This window comes from Centruroides vittatus, unplaced genomic scaffold, assembly GCF_030686945.1.
Source record: "Centruroides vittatus isolate TY-2023 unplaced genomic scaffold, ASM3068694v2 contig_3309, whole genome shotgun sequence".
Classification (NCBI taxonomy): domain Eukaryota; kingdom Metazoa; phylum Arthropoda; class Arachnida; order Scorpiones; family Buthidae; genus Centruroides; species Centruroides vittatus.
In genome coordinates this window covers 27,180-37,512 of record NW_027122126.1, presented here as the reverse complement: position 1 = coordinate 37,512, position 10,333 = coordinate 27,180, and the positions used below count along the sequence as shown (strand labels likewise).

At 29.7% G+C, this 10,333-nt stretch overlaps 1 long non-coding RNA gene across 1 annotated transcript; it reads right to left on the bottom strand.

Annotated features, from left to right (window-relative positions):
- Positions 1-1,087: 1,087 nt before the first annotated feature.
- Positions 1,088-1,571, bottom strand: LOC136973926 (uncharacterized). The gene is made up of 2 exons (XR_010880571.1): positions 1,370-1,571; positions 1,088-1,278 (listed from the first exon to the last, which is right to left on the bottom strand). It is a non-coding gene; the product is annotated as an uncharacterized lncRNA (long non-coding RNA).
- Between the last annotated feature and the right edge of the window lie 8,762 nt (positions 1,572-10,333).

The following is a 10,333-nucleotide window of genomic DNA, read 5'->3' as shown; positions in this document are numbered from 1 at the left end:
ACCAGATTTCAACTCTCAAATTATAAAACACAACATAGAAGACAATAAAATTTAAGTCGACCTTTTATTACCCTAAACAAATGGCGGTATTCCTTACGATAAACTTATTTATGATTATTAAACCTTTATGACTTTCTATAGTACAAAAATCCGCAATTTAAACATCTGCACATTTTTAAATCGATAATTTAACAGAGTATAGATGAAAATAATTGTTAAATATATATTTATTTATACGTAAAAGTAAACACTATTAAATAATAGAGGTTAACTTCTCGAACCTTTTCACAAACCTATAAATTTGAATTAGAAGTAATGCTAGTGCTGGAATCGGGTCATTTTCCACGTACAATGAATGTCGTAGACATTATAAATATTGTTAAAATCACCGATTTCGGCTTGAAAATAGACATAAATATTGTTCCTGTTTGGTACAGCCTTAAGAAATTAATATTAGGCCTAATTAAACAAATGAATTGTTTATTAAAATATTAGGTACCATAGCTACTAATCGTATTGGTTTTAGATCAATTGATGTTTTTAGTAGTAACTGACGGCCTGTAAACTTCAAGAGAAGCTGCTTTCATTTGTAAATAACCTTTATATTTATTATCCACACTCTTATGTAAATAAAACTTTTATTTAAAGGTCGAGAGAACGGGGATATAAAGGTATATCTTAGAATATCTCGAGAGGGCCAATGAAGATTTTCTAGTTATTAATTAGCAGTTACGATGATTTATAAAACTCGTCCCGATCCTGAAATTAAGCTTTTGACATTCAAAAATGATTAATAATTTAAAATTTTTTATAATCCAAAAAGCATAGAAGATGCTTATATATTAATATCCCATCCCTCTCATTCATTTGTTTACTATTAAAATGTTAAATCACGTGTTCTTAAGAGAAGATTATTAAAATTTATAAGCCTATATATATGACAACTTTGTTCTTCTCTGATATAAACATAATTATATATATATATACACACAACACAAAATTACATTATAATAAACGAGTAAGAAATAGGTTGACGTTCAGATAATGAAAAGAATAGTAAGAAATAAATGACGTAAGAAGTCAAACAAACGAATTTAACCAATCTTTATTTAATTAACTTTCCACTGTCTTCGTTAACTGAACATTATTTTCCGTAGGGATAACATTTGCAGGCGTTGTTAATGCATTTTCCCGACCTATTTCCCCTACGTTTGCAATCCTTGTCACAAGTGCGGTAAACGCACACGGCCGCTTCGGCATTCCAATTAGCGAATGTATCTAAAAATATTGACGTTTATGTAATTAATTCTAATTACTATCTTTAATTAAATTTATTCTAAGGGTAGAAAAAGTTCCTAATTTTACTTACGCATTGTTACGAACAGAATGAATAGGAGTAGTGTTATTTTCACAATACCCGCCATTCCTTTGAAAATCTGAAATCTAACAGAAATTAAATTTTATAATCATGATTATTATTAAAACATAAATGTCGTTAAGTTATCTAAATGCTGGTATATTTTATGCGAAGGATGCTTAGAATAAGAACTGATTAAACTATTATTAAATAACTAGACTATCTCGGTGTCACTATCATTCACATATTTAAATAAATGCGCTTTCACACCCATTGCGTCTATATGTGAAAATAGCATACATATTGCTAGTGAAACTAAAAGTATGGCTACGTACCAATTGTTGAAGGCAATACGAATACGATGTCGTGATCTATAAACAATTGATATTTATAGAATGGTTAATAAATTAAAATGTTTATGGTTTACAATAATTGGAAGAATTGTAATTAAAGTGTTTTGTTATAGTGAATATCCAGACGATAATAAAATATTTATGAAATTGCTAAATGTTGTCTGGTTCTGTTATATGGAAAGTATGGGACGTTTGTTGTTTTAATTGATGAGTGAATCTATGAATTTACTCATTTTCTTTCATAAACATCTCGAAAACGGAGTTAAATAGCTGAATATACAGGATACAGGATGTAGAAAGCTTAGCGATTGAAGGGTCTGGAGCGAAAGTCACATGATCTAAATTCAAAATTACTTCTAAATATAGTTAGATGAACGATCAGCATGAGTCGATTCTTATCAGCAGAAGTGCAAGATACAAGAGCAAGACACACTAAAATCGAGAGCAGATATGAACTATATATAATAATTATACATGAACTTTCGGTCTGAAGCGGAAGTCCCGTGATTTTTTAAAATTAAAGATGATTCAAGATTGCAGTCTCGTATTGTGACTATGACAGAATAAATAATTGCTACATTTCAAATATCTCTTCAGATCGTACATTAAACTGGTATTTTAATTATAGATGTACTGTACATAATTTATTAAAATGAATGTAGAAAAAAATTGTCAAGTAAATACAATATAATCCCTTTTTCACAAGTTTAACTTACTTTGCACGTGATCAGACGCCTGGTGTATAATAGTTTTCATTGAAGAAGATCTGTCAAATCAAATGGCAGGCGGATGAATTCAAACAGGCCCTCTTCTGTTACGTATATAGTTTTGAGTCAGTATTAAACATTTACAAGTACTGTTAGAAAGCTGGTGTTTACGTCCATTAATGAAATAAATTGGCTTCCTGTATTGTTGACTTTGCATTGTATCCTGTTTCTCACGTCGTTAATTTAGTGACTGGGTCATACACAGCGTTAAATGTTTCCCTTTCTTATTTGCATTCAGCGGCGTACCCAGTATCTGAGCTAGACGGTGGGCAACTTGTAGTTTCTTTGAGCAGCGAACAGCGAAATAGTTCTAAGATTTCACGACAGATGGCTCTAGGCTCTAGTCTAGTGACAATATTCATTATTCAAATTGATTCTAGATTGATACGTCTGTATTGTGTGTCTGTGTGTCAATTACTACACTTTAACTTTTCTTCTAGGGCAGAACTCCTGAAAGACATAAAAAATAATATATATATAACGACCACAAGGCGGCGAACACCATACGTAACAACACTGGCCGTACCAGTGTAAAATTCAAGAAGGGGGTGGACGAGAAAAAAGGGGCGGAAACAGTTTTAAAAATCTTAAATATTTGCAATATATTTTTATGTTTTACAGCGAACTTTTAAAGTTATAATACACCTTTTATAGTCGATAAACTTCTTACAACGTAATGTATACAGTTAACAAGATTTTACATTTTCTTAGAAAAGATAATCAACAGTTGACTGAGGAGGGGCAGAGCCCGAAAAGTGTACAGACAGAGTACCGTATCAACGAGAACGAATAAAGATATCTGATAGAAAACTTGCCAAGTGTCTCTGAAGAAAAAACACACAACATTAGTGTTTATCAAGTCTAATATATATATAAGTATAAAAATGGTGATAAGATATAAAGGATAAAGGTTGACATAAAAGAAATAACAGGATGTAACGTTTAACGACAATTAGGCTTCGTTTAACTATATGCGAATTTCCGGTGTAGACCGGAACACGCGTCATTCTTTAAATTTCAACATAATGAAAACTTCCAGCTCACAATACCCGCCATTGTGACAATATCGCGATAGGTAATCGCTCGTTTTTCTTTATTCTGTTAAATTTTCACATATAGAAAGAATGGCAGGTATTGCGAAAGTAACACTGCTCCTATTGATTCTGTTCGTGACAATGCGTAAGTGATATTACGAAATATTCCTACCGTTAAAGTAAATTTAATTAAAGATGGTAATTAGAATTAATTATATAAATGTCAACATTTTTAGATACATTCGCTAATTGGAATGCCGAAGCGAACGTCGCGTGTGTTCATCGAAAATGCGACTCGGTGTGCAAACGTAATGGATACAAATCGGGGAAATGCATTAATAATGCCTGCAAATGTTATCGTCGTAAGAATTAATGTTCAATTAACAAAGAAAATGGAAAGTTAATTAAATAAAGTTTGATTTAATTCAATTGTTTGATTTCATACTTCATTCATTTCTTGTTTTTTTTTTGGGTGTTCATTGTCTTAACGTCAACCTATTTCTAATTTGTTTTATTGTAACATAATTTCGTGTTGTGTATTCCGAAAAAGGTAGGAGTAATAACGAATAATCTTTCATCAACGTTTACACTTTCCTTATAAAACTCATTACTACTATTAACATTTTATAGTAATTAAAAATATAAAAGACTTCTATAACAAAATCAGATAACAAATGGAGCCATACATGTATATTATTTAGGAAAAAGTAAAGTTTTTCTAATAAAAACTCATAATATCCGAGAAAGTTACGCAACTTTTGTTGCTAGATTTTATTACACGTTTTTGGGTTAAGGAGGTCTCAAAATGTGCAGATTTGCAACAAAAAAGTAAGTACAACAATGCACAATTATAATTATACCAGTTCAGTTTGCATTATTTTGTGTACATGATTAACTTTGTAAGAGTGTAAACCTACGGACTACATGTTTATTCAACAATTCGCATCATTCCAGTGTGGTTTACCATTATTATTAATTATAACCTTAAATTAGTTATAAATATTACTAGTTTACAGGTTTTTAGACCTGATATTAAAACTCATAATTAACATAATTATTTATACCGGGAGTGATCGACTCGAAACTTGTGTTCTTACATTGTGAAGACGTTTGCTAGTACAGTATATAAATTCCATTATGTAAGTTCGAAGCCTTCGCGAGAGAGGGGGAGTAGCGAGTTTTTCCGGTTCCGAAAAGAACTTAGAAGCCCTCGATGGTTGCTACCCGATTAAAATAAACGAATTACTGTTATTTTTACTGAGAGTTTTATTTTAAGTCAAATGTCCTTCTAAGGATATATAATCGATGGTAAACAACGCGAGATTAATCCAGAATGCCTTGAAGTGGTTGATGAACATAATGAGCTATAGGATGTGGGTCCTAGGGATTAAATGGCTACTGGGAACGTCGACCAATGGCGAATTGCTGCAGTCCTGTAGTTTTCAAGACTACCTCTTCCGGTAAATATATTGAATGAAAAGGTGATATACTGACTCCCGAACCAGGCCAGAACGAATGACATCTCTATTTTAATATGGAATGAACTTGTAGCATAAGTTGACGACTTTTTACAGCAGAGGTGGACAGTGTTTGACACAAAGAAATGTATTCTTCACGCAACAGATCTCGCCTTAAAATGTAAACAACTTCGCTGGTAAGTATATTTTATCTTAATAGAATACAAATGTATCTGAATAGAGCGATACTAAATAAAAGTGAAATAAAGAAACAAATACTGTTAACCGTTTTAGCAATAATAAAAACAAGAATAATAGCATTATTTAAATATTTCCGAAATTAAAAAATAGTACAGTAATTGATTATAAAATTCAATAGGAAGGATAACTGATGGAAATAACTAAGTCTTTAAACAAATTATATATTTCTAGTGTTTATATATTTAAAGTCTGTCACAAAAAAAATTAATAATAATTGTAATAATTACTGTTGACCTTGTTATTTAAAAAACAAACATTTCAAAGTGATCAATCGCCGACATCACACACTTTGTAGGCTTAAGTTATTAAACTGTAAAAGTAGACACTGCATATTATCCGAATGTTATGTTTACATAACAAGGAGAGTATTGAAATCCTGTCACATTTGACCCTTCGAGCATTATTGCAAATCTACATTTTGAGATTTTCTGAACCCAAAAACGTCTAAAACAGGCACAAAAATTTCATGCGTGCGTGTATGTGTGTTGGTGATTTTTTGTTTAATGTCTTCGGATAAAGTGAAGATTAAAAAACGAAATTTGATTCAGAAGCTTGTGTATAAACGGCATAGATACCAGTAAATTTCGATAAATAAAAGTCGATGGAATAAAAATATAAACATGAGCCACGTATCAAATGTCAAAAGACGTCGAATTTAATGAAGATTTTACTGGCTATTAGCATTTATATTGTTTTATAAAACTCGTTCCTACCCTGAAAATTAAGCTTACACCATTTTAAAATAATTCATAATGTAAAAATTTTTATAACAAAATAAGTGTGACGCGATACATAATTTCACCTATGGTTAATAATATTAAAAATACTTAAAATAAAATCTTATAGCAGCCGGGAAAGTTAGGCAACTCGTGACTTTGTTTTTTTTTTTTTTTCATGTTCTATTCTAGGATAAATATCACCTGCAAATAAGGCTCTTACCTGAGTATCCACACTTTCTCTTACGTCCAATGGGTTTCATGCTTATTTTTGTGGCGGCATGATCTCGCCACGTTGTGTTACCGTCGTAGGACTCTTGTGGCATTTTGTAGAGACAGCGAGGCCGTTCGCCATCTTACCATGTACTGATAGTAACACTGTCACCTGAAAATAAGGCTTTTACCTGAGTATCCACACTTTCTCTTACGTCCAATGGGTTTCATGCTTATTTTTGTGGCGGCATGATCTCGCCACGTTGTGTTACCGTCGTAGGACTCTTGTGGCATTCTTGTAGACACAGCGAGGCCGTTCGCCATCTTAACAGTGTCACCTGAAAATAATATTGTCACTTGATTTTTTCAAAATGAAAGGATAATCTTTTCGATAAGTGTTTGAATTTTTGCTTTACAAACTTTTAGTTTCTAATTAAATGATTATTAAATATATTATAAACTTGATGTATTAATCGTATTTTAAACTACGTATATATTTTCAGTTGTTTATCAAGGAATTATAATTGTAATTTATATATTTTTTGGTTACGAGTGAAATTACTTAGTATTTGTATTTAATAAAACTGTTTATTATGGTTATGTTAATACCTAATGAAAGGTTGTAAGTGGTTTAAGTGAAAGTGCTTCTTATTCGAAATTATTTTTTCAGAATATAAAGTGAATTTAGAAAATAATTTCTGTTCTACATTTCTGTCAAATAAATTATATTCTAAATAAAGTTACGCTCTAAACTATATCAAGCGCAATATTATTCGTAGATTTAACGTATCTGTTATATTTTGAATCGGGAATATATCAATATTATCTTTCATTAAACATGATAAAGTTAGTAATTCATTATATTATTGTAAAAAGCATTAAAAGACTACACGAAATTATATGTACCCCAATATAAATATGTACCCCAATATGTACCATAATATAAACTGGGAGTTAATAAGAGATAGTTAAATAGAATTGAATGTAGAAAAAACTTTAATTGATTTGATACATTTTGCATATATAAATAATTATTTTAAGGTGAATGATAAATTTTATAGAAAGATTGAGGGTATAAGTATGGGGTCAAAGATGGGGCCAAAATTAGCAGAAATAGCTATGATTAATATAGATAAGAAAATAAATAACATTACCGGCATAAAATTAATAGTGAGATATGTAGATGATTATTTAATAATATATAACAGTAGTTTAACTAATGAAAACATTATACATCCCTTTATAAATAGCATAAATAAAAAAATACAATTCGACATTGAACTTGATGAAACCAAAAAAATTAATTACCTGGATATCACTATTATAAACAATACTAAAGAATTTGAATTTATAACATGTAAAAAACATTGTGATGTTAAAAAAAACCACGAATTATCGTACATTCCTGATTATATAAATAAGAATACATACCTGACGGAATTAAAAAAGATTTATACACGTATAACAGAAGAACATAATATTAACCTTAAATTAGAAGAATTAGATAATAAATTTATTTTGAATGATTATCCAAAATTTAAAATTAATAAGTGGAGAGCTGATTTTTTGAAAAATAGATTTAATACAAAACATAATCTGAAAAACAGTATAAAAAATTCCCATGCATAAAAAATATATTTGAAAATATTAGTAAAATCCTTAAGAAAGATAATATATGTTTAGCCCCGTATTTAACTAATAAGATCACAGATAATGTTTCTAGATATATTACTAGAAGTAACCTTAATAATATAGATGTGTTAAATAGAACAGGTATTGTATATAAAATAGAGTGTAACTGTATGAATCCATGTAGTTATATAGGAGAAACGGGTAGGAGATTAAATATATGAATAAAGGAACATGAAGCTTCTATTAGGTTGAGGTATAAAAATTCACCTTGGTATGAACACAAGGAAATTAATAAATGTAAAATTAATCGCAATAATATTAAAATCCTACATCATGAAAGAGATATATATAAACGTAAATTTAAAGAACATTTAGAAATTAAGAAAAACCAAAATAATTTAATAAATATTTCTGATGGAATGCAAATAGATTCTAGATGGTATAAAGTGATAGAGGGCTCTATATAGTGGTGGAATGGTGATATTGTTGCGATTGATTGAAAGGTGGTATTCAGGGGTATCACTTGTTGAGTTGATTATTCACATGCTATTGATATTTTAAAAGTATGTATTGTATTGGTTATTGTATATACTGGTTGTTTATAGAAATAGTCATAATGCACAATGGTTTTTAGAAGTGAAGTTATGCAAACACTTCAAGTGCATTTTAAATGGAAAGAAAATGTTAAGTGTGTTGATGTAGTGGTAGCCCATACGCAACTTTTACTGTAAGAATAAGTAAGTGTGACATCTTGTTTGTATTTGTGTCATTTATAGGGTATTATACCTCCTTTCTCTCTTTTTTTGTCTTTTAAAAATTAGCATTGAGGAGGGATTGGATGAATATACCAACCCGAAATGCATATGTCATTTTTTTAAAGAATAAAACAGAGTTCCTAACTTAACGTTTTGCTGTGGGACCGTCTACCAAAAAACCTTTTGGATTACAGAGACGAATTATATACATAGTAACATACAGCATTCCAGATACAAAGACTACACGAAAGTTTATCAACAGAAATAAATTATAAAATATGTAAATTTTTAAAATTACTTTGACGTACGCAATTGAAAAGTAGACTTTGATGTCTTCTAAATACGGAAAGCGATGAGTAAATTACTTTCTGTTATGAATTAAATCCATAACAACACTGATGCTCTTTCGTTATCGTTATATAACCATTTAAATATACTTTATTAATACTTGGAGATATAACTAAAAACAAAAATAATTAAATTAAACTATTGTATAATGTCTTTGGCGTAATTAAGAATTACACTACTTGAAACTATACAAACAATGAGAAAACTATACAAGGACCGACTTTCTCTTCGATACCGCCAAAAAGCGAACATTTGCCTATAGAAACAAGAAATTTTTTAATCAAAATTGCAGCTAAGATATTTAAATATATATTATAAATTATAAATTACTGAAATTCGTAAATAATGTTGTTTAAATCGCTTGGAATTAACTTAAGAAACTTTAATTTTATATTGTATATTTGTACAAATTAACAACACGGATCTACGAATCAAAAGGAGATTTTCGTTGTTTGATTGAATATAAATTTATATTTAACTGAATACAACGTTTAAATAAAACAAATTCATTTTATTTATTTATAAATAAGTTCAAATGGAAATTTTAACGACGATTTGATATTTAAACGCGATTTTTAATTTTTATAAATAAATTAATTAATTAATTACTTTGTTGAAGTCTTCTTAAAAGGAAATTCTGTCATAAAGTGACGAATCGAAGAGAGAATAAGTGAAGATTTTCGCCATTCTGTCGATTTCGATATATCGTTTGACAATTGAAAATTTAACAATACGAAGCCATTGTTACCAAACAATCGAACGTCTCTACAAATTTTTACGTCAGACTTTTAATATAATAAAAAATGTATTTTAATTGAATTATATTTTTAGAAATGAAAAACTTCTTCAAAACATAAATGATATAACAATTATTATAAAAAATAAAATTATAAATATTAAATACTTGAAACTACCTCAATAAAAGTAGATCGAATATAATTTCTTTAATTATAAATAAACACCAGAACACTTGCTGAGCCTATTGTACTTTAATATTCAAACGCTTTCAGGCTATTGCAGACGGGATAACAGGGGAGATAAGATCAACAAGTTCACGTGCAATAGGAGGATAGAGGGAGTAATGGAGGAATTACGTAAATATAAAAACACAAAAACGGTATATAAAAGAGCGCCAAACATACAGATTGCTAAGGAATGATAAAGATGAAGTGAGAATGCAAGAGAAATCAGGAATCTACGAAATTCCTTTTGAAAATCAGCAGTTAGAAGTGGCAAATGATTATGTTAAAGTCACTAGAAGAAACTTGGCAACACGTATAAGTGAGCACAAGTACGACGTGAATAGAGGACCTAATAACACCGTATTGGCAGTCGTGGCACAAACAGAAAAAAGCGAGTGTAAAGTGAGAAGAAGCGAGAATAATTAAGACGGTCTATTCTCCGACGATTGCGTTAGGTATGAAAAAAATAAAGTGAACA